The sequence below is a fragment of the Nansenia antarctica genome (assembly GCF_963989245.1).
Source record: "Nansenia antarctica genome assembly, chromosome: 4".
Classification (NCBI taxonomy): domain Eukaryota; kingdom Metazoa; phylum Chordata; class Actinopteri; order Argentiniformes; family Microstomatidae; genus Nansenia; species Nansenia antarctica.
In genome coordinates, this window is record NC_137689.1 from 50,065,824 (window position 1) to 50,080,823 (window position 15,000).

The 15,000-nt window shown below is 49.4% G+C and overlaps 1 protein-coding gene across 1 annotated transcript in view; it reads right to left on the bottom strand.

The window, feature by feature from the left end:
* The window catches only part of LOC308154913 (zinc finger SWIM domain-containing protein 6-like), a gene marked incomplete at its 5' end in the record, with an annotated part of 57,009 nt that overhangs the window by 17,054 nt on the left and 24,955 nt on the right, over positions 1–15,000 (bottom strand). The gene's annotated exons all lie outside the window — the stretch shown is intronic.

The following is a 15,000-nucleotide window of genomic DNA, read 5'->3' on the forward strand; positions in this document are numbered from 1 at the left end:
GTGTGTGTGAGAGAGATTGTAGCCGCTGGAGACAGAGAAACAGTAAGGACGGGAAGGGGAGAAGAGCAGTCTCTGGAGGTGTAACCACACAGACACAGACACACACTGTCACACACACACACACAGTCACACACACAGACACACACAGACACACACAGGAAGCAAGGGAAAGGAGGAGAGCAGTCTCTGAAGAGGGGACCGCCTCTGTGTGGGAGATTTCCCAGGAGTCTGTTGGGTAAAACTGCTGATCTTCTGAGGCCTGCGGTCTGATGACCTTCTAATGTAATAGAGCTCATAAGGTATAGCCACACGCACACGCACACGCACACGCACACACACACACACACACACACAGACACGCACACGCACACGCACACACACACACACACACAGGAATGTCTATCCTCTATTTTTGAAAAACACGAAACATGACATTCTGTCTGAGGCCTGAGAGCTGAGGGGTCATTCCTGGGTCAAACCCCCCCCAGGCCTACACACACTCTCTCTCTCACACACACACACACACACACACACACTCACACTCACACTCACTCTGGCCAGGAGAGGGGAGGGCTGGGGAGACGAAAGGCCACAACATTCTCATTTCCTTTTCATTTCCTTTCCACAACACCTCTGATGCTTACCTAGCACCCCTACCCCCCCTCTCAGAGCACCACCCCCCCCCCCCTTTCAGAGCACCACCCCCCCCTCTCAGAGCACCTACCCCCCCCCCCCCCCTCTCAGAGCACCTACCCCCCCCTCCTCTGAGCACCCCCCCCTCCTCAGAGCTGCTGGGATTGTTACTCCCCCTCAGAGAGAGAGAGAGAGCTGCTCCTGTACCGTACAGCAGAGGCCCACAGAGGCCATTTAGCAACAAGAAAGCACACAGAGCATTAAAGTCCATAAGCCTGTGTGTGTATATGGGTGTGTGTCTGTATGTGTGTGTATACAGAGGGAAACATTTATGTATCTGGGTACGGCCATAACCCTGCCGTCAAACACCATCTTATCCTTTATTTGCCCCGGCTGCAGACAGATATATGTGTGGTATTAGTAAGCTGAGACTCACTCTGCTTTCTAACAGCAGAAACAGCAGCCTTGCTTGAGTCACTGGCACCTGAGAGGAAAAAAGCTGAAAGAACATTTAATGGCGCCTCATTCTCAGGCTACTTCCAGGTTGAATGTAGTACCAGGATAAAAAGGTGTTTTTCTAAAAAGAACTCATCTAAATGCAACGTTGTAAGTGACGACGGGATGGTGATGAGTTGTGTTAATCGCCGTAAAAAAAAGCGACGCCGAAATCGACCGCCGGTCCTCCTCCGCCAGCCCACCGTCACTAGGCTACACTATCGCCGGGGTAAACAACCCAGCGCCAAGCCATTCTGACTCCATCTTCACACAAAACCAGCTAATTATGGTCTGGTCTCCACTCCAGGTAGCCACTTTACACTGCACTGTTTAATCACTATAGAGAAACGACTCCCACTACACACCACAACACAGAGAGGCTATCTTCTCGAAATTACCTCTCGGTATTAAAAAAAAACGGTTCCCTGGCAGAACCGAACGAAATTAGGAAAAGCCCTTAGATGTATGCCACGGCAGGAATAAACTGAAACTGAAACCGAGACGCAAACTGAGATCGCGCCGTCGCACGTTTTGTCACGGTTTAGCGTAGGCTTACGTAGCGCAGTCTAGATCACGCTAGATGAACCTTCCACTTCGGTTATCGTTTCCATCATAATCATTGAGATTGCAATGACATCATATTGTTCCATGACCATTATCTTAGATGGAGAATAGAGTTAGTTAAGTGCTATCTGATGACAGATCAATACAATTATATCCCTCGCTCGTTCAATCGCTCTAAGAGGAGGACACACTGAGTGTCAGGTGTAGTACAGCAGTGCCTCCAAAGTACGGGTAATGAATAGAGCTAGCGATGGTTGATAGCCCTATACAACCAGGCTATCAGCTAGGGCTGTCCCAAACGACTATTTTTCTAACGATTAATCTAGCGATTATTTTTTCGGTTAGTCGATTACTCTAACGGCTAATTTAACGATTAGTCTAACGATTATTTTTTTTACTGTTCGGTTAATGTATCACTTAATTTTTCCCTAAATAATGGCTGTATTGTCTCTCTCTGTTTAACAGTGTCTTTATAAAGCACTCTGGGTAATAGCTGCTGCTCTTATGAAACAAAGCAGCGTGTGACATGCACATTACTCAGACGGCCGGCCCTTTAAATGATCAGCTGATGTATGGGGGCTGTCTGTGGTCCCGCAATTAAACACAGACACCTTTAATTCGGCGACCTGCTACTACTACTACTACTACTACTATTACTACTGTAACTGCCTCTGTCAAACAGCCCCAGACACAGGGCAGACTCACTGCTATGTTTAGCCAACTTGAATGCCAACATGGCCATCAGGGTTTTTCCTGGCTCAAAATGAGGCGGAGGTGGTACCAGTGGTGTTTGACATCGGGGGGGACCCATGAAGCAGGGCTGTCTGGGGGTCCTTAAACATCAAACACTTAATTTCTTGCATTCTGGTGAATTGATATGAACCAATTTGTGCTGTAAAACAGCAATTTGCGGTGGTTCAAACCCCCCTCGAGGCGAGACGGACAGACGCTCCCCGTCTCTGACTAGAAGAGGTGTGTTGTTGTTGTGGCAGTGTAACAGTCTGGGTGAACCTATAGTCCAGTCAGATTGATAACACCACCGTTTACCTCTGTCAGTACAAAGCCCCCCCCCCCCCCCCCTCTCCATCTCACAGAAAACAGGGAGGGAGGTGGGGGGGGGGGGTGGCACAGGGGAAGCCTTTTCCTGCTGATAACTGGGGCCCTGAAAACCACACTGGCAGACGAGAATTATGGGAGACGGATATCATTGAGGGTCTCAAAATGGCTTCCATAAATCCTGTCTGTTTGGACATGGGGGGAGGGGGGGGGGGGTCAGGTCGGTGGTCACTAGAGGGCCAGGCTGGGAAGGCCAAAATGGCAATATCATCAGCAACAGAAGAACACAATATCAGCAGTGTCTAGCTGATTCTTTTCAAAAGCAACGAGAGAGAGAGAGAGAGAGAGAGAGAGAGAGAGAGAGCTGGCGCTAAAGTGGTTAGCATAGCTCAGGTCAACCATGTAGTCAGGTTTCCCTACGGTGAAATTGAGAGGGAGAACTCTTATTCCATTAGTTTTATTTTTGGTTTTCTCAGAGCATACTCCTTCTTCCCAGGTCTAGAGGGAGTGGATCAGGTTATTCTGTTGACTGGGAGCCTGTATGTGTGTGTGTGTGTGTCTGATTGTCTGTGTGTGTGTGTGTGTGTCTGAGTGCGTGTGTGCATGTGTGTTGTGTACGTGTGCACGTGTGTGCATGTGCGTGTGTGCGTGTGTACAGTATGTTGCTCCAGAGTGGTACAGTGTCACATTAGCGTCTCCGTGGCACGGGGCTCCGTGAGACCATGTGACCAGACCAGACCATGTGACCAGGCCATGTGACCAGGCCAGACAGAGCAGGGGTGGGTTCCACGTTCCACCCGCATGCTGAGAACCCAGAGTGTCCGGTTCTACGGTTCTAGGTAGGCTACTTCCTGTAAGTACCAAAGAGAGGTCGTCCCTAAAGCACCTGAGGTCAGCTCTGCGCTCCACCTCCTCAGGGCTCAGGTTGGGACCGGAGCGAGGAGGGGCTGATCCTAAATCAGTGCTTAGGCAGCGCCGTGTGCCTGGGGCAGTGTAAATATAAGGCAGGTAGTAGAGCAGCAGCTTTATAGCCTGAAGGGTACAAGCGTGTGTGTGTGTATGTGTGTGTGTGCGTGTGTTGTGTGTGTCTGTGCACGTGTGTGTGTGAGTGTTGTGTGTATATGTGTGCATGTGCGTGTATATGTGCGCCTGCGTGTGTGTGTGTGTGTGTGTGTGTGTGTGTGTGTGTTTGTGCTCATGTGTGTGTGTGCGCGTGTGTGTGTTGTGTGTATATGTGTGCGTCAGGGTTTCCGTTAACCGGTAATTCCCGGTCATTGTCCGGTAAAATTTATTGAAGTCCGACAAAATGAAAACTCGTCGGACATTTATGTCCGGTGAAAATAATTCCCTCTAAGCACAATTTGAATACAATTCGCTAAAGTTCACATTCTGATTCCTTCTATTTTAAAAAAGACGAATATATAGGCTATGTATTTCTTTTATTATGATATGATTTGACACCGGCATGATGATGTCTCCTAATGTGTAGGCTGCCTATGCGAAACAGCGGTTGTTTCCGGTGTGCGCTATAACTCGTGCACAATCGAGTCGAGGCAGAGAGGAGGATAGCGATGTTTCTCTCTGTGATAGTGTGATTATGCAAGCCTTTTCTGAAAGGGATGAGAACCCGATTGTTTCAGCTTCTCCCAGGGAGAAAGTGGTAGAGTTACCATCCTCCCCGAGTCCTACCATACCATCCGCTGACAGCCTATCTCTCCCGGTAACCGGCGAGCGATTGCGTGTCGCTCAAGTAGCTGATCAGTCATTAAACAAATGTTTTTTACATGCAGCTAGTGAGGAATCTGAAATAGGGGGCAACGTAGTTTATTTCCTTAACGATGGGATATTAATGCGTAAATGGTCTCCTCCTAATGCAAATGGTTGTGAGTGGAATACTGTAAAACAAGTGGTTGTGCCTGTGGGTTATAGACAACAGGTGTTATCTGTAGCACATGAGAGCCAGTGGTCAGGACATTTAGGTATAACTAAAACGTATCAGCTGATATTGAAACATTTCTTTTGGCCCGGACTGAAGGCGGATGTTGCCAAGCACTGCCGCTGTTGCCATACTTGTCAGATGGCGGGTAAGCCTAATCAATCCATTCCACCCGCACCATTGCATCCCATTCCTGCTATAGGGGAGCCATTTGAACGTGTAATAATTGATTGTGTTGGACCTTTGCCTAGGACTAAAAGTGGAAGTCAGTATTTGCTCACTACTATGTGCGCTGCTACTCGTTTTCCCGAAGCTGTTCGGTTGCGTAACATATCAGCTAAACGAAATGCGTTCCCAACCAGCGAGACCTGGTTATAGAAATGACGTTGTTTTATTGATAAAAAAAGGGTCAAACTGGAAAGAGAAAATAGAAAACTCACATTAATCCCAAACAATTTAACAAACTTCAGTTAACGTAATGTGGAGTCCGTTCATTGATCGATGCTGTCTGTTCAGTTCCCAGAGGCGCCCGTTCAGCGCTGGACATATAGCGCGCATGCGAATCATGTTATATTATTATATATTATATAGCTCGCATCTAATCGTATCGGATGAGAAATAGACATTAAATGGCATATATAGGCCGCTACACAACAGTAATCACCACGACAAACAGCTATATTAGATTTGGGAAAAAAATTATATAATTTTGAAAAAAAATATTTTTATTATATTTTAATATGTCCGGAATATATCACGTTTGTCCGGTAAATCGAAATCTTCCCGGACACGATGTCCGGCGGCAATTTTTTCTAACGGAAACCCTGGTGTGCGTGTGTGTGTAGTGTGTGTGTGTGTGTGTGTGTGCGCGTTTTAACCAACAGCTCTCTCTGAGAGGACACACAAATCTACGGCTGCACACAGGTGCTGTTGGAGAGGGTTTATGTCGTAAGGCTCGGCTATAAAAACACCTTCAGCTTACCAGGACAACTTTTATGTCGGGGCCTTAAAAAAAAGAGCTTGATGTTCTCGCTTGCGTGACGATCGGGGCTCCGCTTTGAGGCTGCGGGGTGGGAGACCGGGTGGTAGCGCGCGTGTGTGTGTGTGTGCATGTGCGTGTGTAGGGGTTATAAAGCATGTGTGTTTTTGTGGGCATAGTAACTTTTCAGTGGAACAGGAGAGGACAAATTTAGCTCGGGTCCTAACACTGCACCGCTGTCCCAGAAACCAGACCACTCACACACGCTATAAATCTCACACACACACACTCTCACTCACACACACACACACACACACACACACACACACACACACACGAGTGGAAACACCTATAGGCTATAGCATAAAACCCCATAAACACACATTCATTCAACTATTAAACATGGAGCTTTACACACACATTATGCACACAAACACCTGCGTTGGCACACTCCGCTAATAGTCCTGTTTATTTTCCGCCAAAGACCACCCAAACGCACGAGGGGTGAACACACCGTGTGCGCCGGTGTGTGTGTGTGTGTGTGAGCGAGCGAAACGGACCCGGGGGCGTCTAACGTCCTGCCTCTGAGCAGACCGGGGAAAATAAGACACATTCTACACGACGAGCCTTAATCATATCGAGAGGGGAAGAACTAAAATAGCCCCCGACGCCACCGCCGTCCCCCCCACCTCAGCTGCATGACACAGAGACAACATTCACCAGCAGGAGACAGGCTAGCCACCGAGCAGCGAGCTAATCAGTTTTGCTGCGTCTTTTTTCGAAAGTAGGGCTATTTTCCGGGGGGGGGGGGGGGGGGAAATCTGTCGCTCTGCAGGACGTCACGCGTGAGGGGGGGGGGGGGGGGGCTGCGGTCTCGTCCGTACGCTGGCTTTCACCGACTCGGACAGAGTTCACTGTTCGCACACCGGTCCACACACACACACCGTCACGACCTACGCTGTGTTAGCCTAGCCTAGGTGGAAACAACAAGCTTCTCAGAGAGTTGGTGTGTGTGTGTGTGGGGGGGGGGGGGGTCGACGTAGGGACCTAGGCCACCCCAGACCAGAGACCACCATGTTTTTAGTTTTTTTCCGTCTCACGGAAGCGCATGCCTTAAGGAAAATCTAATTCTCTCCATTCTCCATGAGCCGCATACCTGATCCTAATCCTATTGGGGACATTCCCAGTGAATAGGGGATGATAGACTTATGTTTGATTGGGTTAACCATGAACCCATCCCCCTTTATTTAACTGCTAGATTGATGCCATTGCCACCATGATTAAGGTGAGGTCCAGCCATAGAACAGGGATGTATACCCTTCAAACCACCGTCCACTACTGCCACCATGGAGGTAAGGTCGAGCGTACATGGGGGCGCCATAGAGGTGAGGTCACACCGCCCGCCAACCAGCCACTCACACAGGTGCCCTACCCTACGACACACACACAGGTGCCCTACCCTACGACACACCCACAGGTGCCCTACCCTACGACACACACACAGGTGCCCTACCCTACGACACACACACAGGTGCCCTACCCTACGACACACACACAGGTGTCCTACCCTACGACACACCCACAGGTGCCCTACCCTACGACACACCCACAGGTGCCCTACCCTACGACACACACACAGGTGCCCTACCCTACGACACACACACAGCTGTCTGTGTCTCTGTGTGTGTGTGTGTGTGTCGTGACATTTGATTGTATGTGTGGAGAGAAATAGTGTGTGTGTGTGTGTGTATTTTGTAGACTTACTGTGTGTGTGTGTGTCTGCGTGTGTGTGTGTGTGTGTGTGTGTGTGTGTGTGAGGTCCTGTCAGTTAAGCATAAACAGGGCTGGTGTAGAGGAATGGCGGTAGGCATCAGAAGCACAGCTGCAGCACAGCTCTGTTTTCACAACAATCACTACACACTAGGGATGGACGGTTTTTCGGTTAAACCGAAAACCGGGGTTTATAAAAATAGAAACGGTTTTTTATCAAAACCGTCTGAAACCGTTTTTTTTTTTTTTTTTAGAAGAATAAAATAGAATAAGAATAAAACTGGAACATGTCACATGTTTGTCGTGTGTGAAAATAACAATGATACAGTCTGAATCTGCCGCGCAATGAGTGAGAGGTTTGGTCAGTTGTGAAGAATAACTGAGGATTAATATCTAATTGGGATTATATTTAAGGGTAACGAATCACTCCATGGGAAAGATAGTTGCCTTCAGTTATTGGTAGATAGGAAAGTTTTTTTACAATTACTCGCTTACATTTAATAAGATCATTTTCGCTGCTCTCTGTAAAGCGCATTGGGTCACTTTTGTGAGAAATGCGCTATAGAAATAAAATGTGATTTGATTTGATATCAATCAATCAATCAAACTTTATTTGTTCTATAGCACAAATCATGCATTGAATGTAACTCCAAGTGCAGTATTTACTAAACCACAATATAATAAAACAAGAGCTATACGGATCAAGAGTGTTTGTGCACAGCGCCACTGTGTGTGAAGGCGCTACTGAAAGTGATGACAGAACGCATGTCTCAGAAGATACGCGGTCACTAAGTGACGCAAAGGTAGTTCTGTATTTATCTCTATCTGTATTAGTACATTTATTTTGAAAGCTCTATTTTGACAGCTCTACCATGGGCACTTTTATTTTGATGGGGCATTCTTTGTTGATTGACTTACGACAGTTCAGGACGAGTCAGTCTCGCGGCATGTGGTTTTTATGAAAAGCTTTAAGTATGTTCACTGCATAATTCTAAGTCTAATATTTCAGTGATTATTGAGCAGTATTCAAATATTTAAATACATTGAGCAGCAGCTGAAACTTTGAAGACGCTGTTCCAAGAGATGATCTTCCGTGCAGGCGTGCACCCTGGATCAGCGGAGCTGGTGTGTTAAGTGTTCATGTGTTTTCATGTATGGTGTAGCTCACAAAAGTCTGCCTTTCCACTTATATTTGTGAAACTAAGTAGCCTAAATGTGTTGCGACTGTGCTTACGGTGTTTTAATGGTGTTCGACATGAGTGTATTGTAGCAGTAGGGCTCAATAATTTGAAATTGGCGCTCCTTTTTTTTTTTTTACATATTTTTCGGTTAACCGGAAAACCGCGGTTTTACTCTCTGACGGTTTTTCGGTTTCAATAATTGGAAACCGTCCATCCCTACACACACACACACACACACACAGACAAACACACGAACGAACACACGAACACACACCAACAAAAGAACACATACACACAAGAACACACACACTCAAACTCACACACACAAGAACACACACACACACACACACAAACACACACACATAAGGCTTAAAAACCAACCTTACACACAGGTTGAATCTGTGAACATGGTTGGGGGGGTTGGTGTGTGTGGGGGGGGGTGTGTGTGTGTGGGGGGGGGTGTGAGGCAGACAGCATAGACAAGACTCTGTTTCTGACAAGACACTATGCTGGATGCGCCGCACGTCAAAATCCTCCCATCACCACGGTACGTCCCGACAACCCTCTGTTACCGTGGCAATGAGCCGGCGAATGGGGGGGGGGGGGGGGACAAGCTGGTGGGAAGAGATAAGGTGTCCTTATTGGAGGAGGTTGTGTGGTGTAGAGCTAAGGAAGGGCTCCAGGGTGGGGGGGGAGTGGCAGAGCGTCTGGCCAGGATACAGGCCTCTCTGGTGGGCCGCGTGAGGAGAGACAGACCTATGGAGAACTCCTCTGGGAAAACTACCACTGAACTGATCATGAATATTCATATTCGGGGCTGTTTAAATGATTCGGAGGAAATAAAACGTGCATTACAATTACACACACACACACACACACACACACACACACACACACACACAGAGAGAGATCTCTCACACACACAATATCTCACTGTCAATGGTTTATAATTAATGAAGAGAGGAGACACACACACTCACACACACACACTCACACACACACACACACACACACACACTCACACACACACACACACACACACACACACACACTCACACTCACACACACACACACTCTCACACACACACACACTCTCACACACACTCTCTCACACACACTCTCTCTCACACACTCTCTCTCTCTCACACACACACACACACACACACACACACTCACACTCACACACTCACACACTCACACAGTGTTTTGAGGAGTCAGCTGCGGTAGGAGGGTGGGTTAGAAGCTGAGCCAGACGCAGAGAGGCCGTCTGCCTTGACAGATCTGGGCTGCCTCTCCTCCACCATGTGGGATTCATCACAGCTCCGGTGACGGCAGGAGAAACTGTTCTGACTAGAAGTTCCTGGCACCTCAGAAATGTGCTTCATCAGAATATTGCAGAAGAATATACAGCCAGATGTCACACGGGAACGTCTCGGAGACACACGCATACACACACACACACACACACACACACACACACACACACACACACACACAGAGGTTTCGCTTCTCTTAATTTGGGGGAGTTCACACACACCCCAACTGACTTACTGGAAAACCTGACTAACAGAACACAGCAGGGGGGGAGAGAGAGAGAGAGAGAGAGAGAGAGAGAGAGAGAGAGAGAGAGAGAGAGAGAGAGAGAGAGAGAGAGAGAGAGAGAGAGAGAGAGGGAGAGAGAAAAGAAGAAAATGAACAGAGACCTTGACAAGAAGAGTGAAAAGAAATGGAGGAGAGAGGGGGTGGAAAAGGTAGGAGGAGAGGGGGAACATGCTTCCTTCAAGGTAGCAGCAGCATGATTACTGGAGCTGAAGAGAGAGAGAGAGAGAGAGAGAGAGAGAGAGAGACACAGAAAGAGAGAGAGAGAGAGAAGGAGATAGAGAGGGAGAGAGAGAAAAAGAGAGAGAGAGACACATAAAGAGAGAGAGATAGAGAGAGAGAGAGAGGCAGAGAGAGGCAGAGAGAGAGAGAGAAGGAGAGAGAGAGCAATAGCAATGAAACAGCGCAACAACACAGAGGATCACGTTTCACACACACACACACACACACACACACACACACACACACACACACACACACCACCTACGCCTCTCCCCCCTCCTTTGCAAAGTACAGACACATGTACACACACACACACACACAAACACACACACACACACATACACATACACACACACACGGCACTCCCCTGCATGGCCCAGCCTCAGTCATGCCTGGCCCAGAGCTGAACTGCTGACGTAAGAGAAAGAAAGAGAGAGAGAGAGACAGAGAGAGAGAGCAAAAGCTGTTGCATGAACAGGGAGGGGGTGAGAGAGAGAGGGAGGGAGGGAGGGAGGGAGGGAGAGCAATAGGGAGGGAGTGAGAGGCAGAGAGAATTCCTAAACAGAGGAGGAGACCGCTGGGCTTGTGGGAAGCTTGGAAAGCCCTCAGCTGAGCAGTGTGTGTGTGTGTGTGTGTGTGTGTGTGTGTGTGTAGAGGCTTGGCAGCGTGCCAGAACCCTGAGCTCAGCATTCTGTAATGCACTTCCTCTCTTCCTCTCTCTGCTCCACAGCTTGCATAATACAGCCCATAATACACCCAGCACGCTGCACGGCAACCAGACTTAACCCCTTCACTACCAACACAGCCCATAATACACCCAGCACACTGCACGGCAACCAGACTTAACCCCTTCACTACCAACACAGCCCATAATACACCCAGCACACTGCACGACAACCAGACTTAACCCCTTCACTACCAATACACCCCATAATACAGCCCATAATACACCCAGCACGCTGCACGGCAACCAGACTTAACCCCTTCACTACCAACACAGCCCATAATACACCCAGCACACTGCACGGCAACCAGACTTAACCCCTTCACTACCAACACAGCCCATAATACACCCAGCACGCTGCACGGCAACCAGACTTAACCCCTTCACTACCAACACAGCCCATAATACACCCAGCACACTGCACGGCAACCAGACTTAACCCCTTCACTACCAACACAGCCCATAATACACCCAGCACGCTGCACGGCAACCAGACTCAACCCCTTCACTACCAACACAGCCCATAATACACCCAGCACACTGCACGGCAACCAGACTTAACCCCTTCACTACCAACACAGCCCATAATACACCCAGCACACTGCACGGCAACCAGACTTAACCCCTTCACTACCAACACAGCCCATAATACACCCAGCACACTGCACGACAACCAGACTTAACCCCTTCACTACCAATACACCCCATAATACAGCCCATAATACACCCAGCACACTGCACGGCAACCAGACTTAACCCCTTCACTACCACTACAGCCCATAATACACCCAGCACACTGCACAGCGACCAGACTTAACCCCTTCACTACCAACACAGCCCATAATACACCCAGCACGCGGCAACCAGACTTAACCCCTTCACTACCACTACAGCCCATAATACACCCAGCACACTGCACGGCGACCAGACTTAACCCCTTCACTACCACTACAGCCCATAATACACCCAGCACACTGCACGGCAACCAGACTTAACCCCTTCACTACCAATACAGCCCATAATACACCCAGCACACTGCACGGCGACCAGACTTAACCCCTTCACTACCAACACAGCCCATAATACACCCAGCACACTGCACGGCAACCAGACTTAACCCCTTCACTACTAATACACCCCATAATACAGCCCATAATACACCCAGCACACTGCATGGCAACCAGACTTAACCCCTTCACTACCACTACAGCCCATAATACACCCAGCACACTGCACGGCGACCAGACTTAACCCCTTCACTACCAACACAGCCCATAATACACCCAGCACGCTGCAACCAGACTTAACCCCTTCACTACCACTACAGCCCATAATACACCCAGCACACTGCACGGCAACCAGACTTAACCCCTTCACTACCAATACAGCCCATAATACAGCCCATAATACACCCAGCACACTGGGCGTAAAAGACGATTCATCCCTTCCACTGCTGCTGAGTTCAGTCTGGCGCCAAACAGTTAGACATGGCTCCGTTTATGGGAGAAGGGGAGAGAGCGTTCTAGTCTGGGCCGAGTCTGGGCTGGCCTCTGGGTCTGGGCTGGCCTCTGGGTCTGGGCTGGCCTCTCAGTCTGGGCTGGCCTCTCAGTCTGGGCTGGCCTCTCAGTCTGGGCTGGCCTCTCAGTCTGGGCTGGCCTCTGGGTCTGGGCTGGCCTCTCAGTCTGGGCTGGCCTCTGGGTCTGGGCTGGCCTCTGGGTCTGGGCTGGCCTCTCAGTCTGGGCTGGCCTCTGGGTCTGGGCTGGCCTCTGGGTCTGGGCTGGCCTCTCAGTCTGGGCTGGCCTCTCAGTCTGGGCTGGCCTCTCAGTCTGGGCTGGCCTCTCAGTCTGGGCTGGCCTCTCGGTCTGGGCTGGCCTCTGGGTCTGGGCTGGCCTCTCAGTCTGGGCTGGCCTCTGGGTCTGGGCTGGCCTCTGGGTCTGGGCTGGCCTCTGGGTCTGTAAAGAGCAGCAGCCTCCCCCCCCCCCCCCTCCGGAGGCCCAGTCTAAGGACCCCGCCATGCCAGAGGTGGTCTGGACGTTGCCCGTTGAGACGAGCGGCCAGAGGGGGTCATTCTCTTTGTGACCGGAGCCTTCATTTAACACACACACACACACACACACACACACACCTCATTCCACTGTCCGTGTCACCCTCCAAAGCTGTGCAGTGAGGCGTGAGTGAGTGCCTCTCAGCCTAGGTGTGCTTTGTGTGTGTGTGTGTGTGCTTTGTGTGTGTGTGTGCCTGTGTGTGTGTGTGCCTGTGTGTGTGTGTACACTGGACCACAATGGAGGCCCTAATCTCTTCCCCATAGAGACACACACCAAGCCTTGGGGGAGAGGAAACGGTAGGCGGGGCCAGAGAACCATCAATAGGCCCATTGATTACGGTCCCGAGGCTATTTAGTTAGCGACCGGTCCCAGATCAGTTACCCTGTGGCACTGTAGACCACGCATCTAGACTTCATCATGAGCTGGAGTGGAGAACAACTGGCTCTGGATCAGTGCTTCACCCAGGTAAGTGGGAAGCTCAGATTAGAAATTCAACAATCTTTCTATCTGACTGGTTTATAAAAATAAAAAAAAAGCAGACCCGCGTCGGAGGGCTTGGACCGAGCCGACCTTTCACCTGCGTCCTTCTCCTCTCCTGTCGGGTCCAGAGGGAGAGAGGAGAGTGGAGGTGGAGGAACAGCCCTCGAGGTACTGAGACGCGGCAAACAATCGGAACCTCCCGTCTCCATGGTTACCGATACCCCTGAATGCATCCGGTGCGACAATGGGACACAAAAGCCGCTGAATCCATGCATCCGTAATGACAAGAGAGAGAGAGAGAGAGAGAGAGAGAGAGAGAGAGAGAGAGAGAGAGAGAGAGAGAGAGAGAGAGAGAGAGAGAGAGAGAGGGGGAGCCAATCATATGAGCCTTGCGTATTGAGTATTGCACCTCTCGCAGGTTAGCCAATGTATATGGTTACTTCTGCCGTAGGTTGAAGACCCGTCTCTTCAGGCTACATCTTAACTGCCCCTCCTAAAGACCTCCTCATCCCCCCACTACCCCCTTGTACAGTTTCTCTACTATAAATACATGTATTTATTTATTTTTTTAAAAGAAAGGAAAAAAAAGAAGTACTTCTTCATTCTTCTAATTGCCAACGGCCCCATATCCTAGGATAGATTACGTTTTGTTACGATGACTGATAGATGATTCACTTACTTACTGAGACAAATGTATTTGTTGTAAGTCGCTTTGGATAAAGGCGTCTGCAAAATTTAAAAAAAATGTATGTGTGTAGAGGTGGTGTGTAGAGTAGAGGTGGTGTGTAGAGTAGAGGTGGTGTGTAGAGTAGAGGTGGTGTGTAGAGTAGAGGTGGTGTGTAGAGGTGGTGTGTAGAGGTGGTGTGTAGAGTAGAGAGGTGTGTAGAGTAGAGGTGGTGTGTAGAGTAGAGGTGTGTAGAGTAGAGGTGTGTAGAGTAGAGGTGGTGTGTAGAGGTGGTGTGTAGAGGTGGTGTGTAGAGGTGGTGTGTAGAGTAGAGGTGGTGTGTAGAGGTGGTGTGTAGAGTAGAGGTGGTGTGTAGAGTAGAGGTGGTGTGTAGAGTAGAGGCTGGTGTGTAGAGTAGAGGTGGTGTGTAGAGTAGAGGTGGTGTGTAGAGTAGAGGTGGTGTGTAGAGTAGAGGTGGTGTGTAGAGTAGAGGTGGTGTGTAGAGTAGAGGTGGTGTGTAGAGTAGAGGTGGTGTGTAGAGTAGAGGTGGTGTGTAGAGTAGAGGTGTGTAGAGTAGAGGTGGTGTGTAGAGTAGAGGTGTGTAGAGTAGAGGTGGTGTGTAGAGTAGAGGTGGTGTGTAGAGTAGAGGTGT